Genomic DNA, 1315 nt, shown 5'->3' with positions numbered 1-1315 from the left:
GGCCGTCTTGTCGGCGAGGCGAGGCCTTTGATAAGCGCCAGTTGATGGGAAAGCAAAGTAGTGAAAGGCTCCGCGGAGGACGGCGGAGAAGGAGAGCATTGAAGGCAGGAGACCGTAAAATGGGGACGAGGACGAAGCCAGAGGACGTGAAGAGAGTATCCTGTGGAAAACGGCGAGACTCTTTCTCTTCCGTAAGCAGATAGAGGGAGAGGAAGGCGGTGGGCACGGGAGGTGGGTGGGGAGAGGCAGGCAGGCATAACGCCGTTCCCCCGGAATTCGCGCTTGTTGTTGGGAAATGGGTCTTCTGGGCATGATGGCGGCTCGCAGGGCAGGTCGCGAACATTCCTTTCCTCCGTTCCGCCGCGGGCTTAGGCTCCGAGGGCGCGTAAACGGACGGGAAATTTCGGACGAGGTGATGGACGTGGGTCGGGCGTGCTGCCCCCTCGCGGACTGAAGATGGAGAGGCTGGCAGGATATAAGATGGCCAATTACCTACTTACATACAATGGAACAATGGGGCGGGAAGTGCGGGTAGGTGACTGTGAAGAGCCAATCAACACACGCCTCGCCGGTCATGTGATCCTGACCACTAGAGACACCTGGAGGCGGGTGGCGGAAGTTGGAATCAAATTGAACAGGTGAGCAGCGATGTGCGCACACCAGAGATCAGTCGGGGCAACACAGTGCTGTACCCAAACCCGCACTAAAGGTGATGACCAGCATCTCCGTCGCGTCACATCAAACCTACACATACTCTGGGCCTCGGAACAAACTTGTTCAATTTAATCACATGGCTGTTTAGATGATAGTCATTTAGCAACAGACTTTGGGGAGCGTCTCGACCCAACTTATCAACTTCTGGCATCGCTGAGGGATGACTGCTCGTTCCCATCACTAATTTGATAGTCTCAACGTGTAATTTTTTTCCTCCCCCGAAATCTTCAACCTTGACATTCGCTTTCAAGTATAACTCACGTCTGGTAAATAAACAAAGTAACACTTTAACCTTTGTAACGGATCCGACACTAATAGTCCATTTTCCTTCGATTTTCCAACTGCAGTTTACAAAACTATAATCACGAGTGAAAGGGGGAAAGGAGAAAAGTTTCCCAATCTCAATATATAACGCAAACACCACGTCCTAAGACCGGGCAGTGGTGTATGTCTTTAAAAGTTTAAATCAAATATTTGACTTCATCACACGTGACATAAGGGAGTCGGTCCGCGAGCGGGAATTTATAGCGTCTAGTTGTTAATTTTCTCCACGGAGGCCTGTCTGCCGCTGCCACTTTGTTTGTTGAGGGAGAAGAGAGGG

This window comes from Penaeus monodon, chromosome 29, assembly GCF_015228065.2.
Source record: "Penaeus monodon isolate SGIC_2016 chromosome 29, NSTDA_Pmon_1, whole genome shotgun sequence".
Classification (NCBI taxonomy): Eukaryota; Metazoa; Arthropoda; class Malacostraca; order Decapoda; family Penaeidae; genus Penaeus; species Penaeus monodon.
This window is presented reverse-complemented; position numbering follows the sequence as displayed.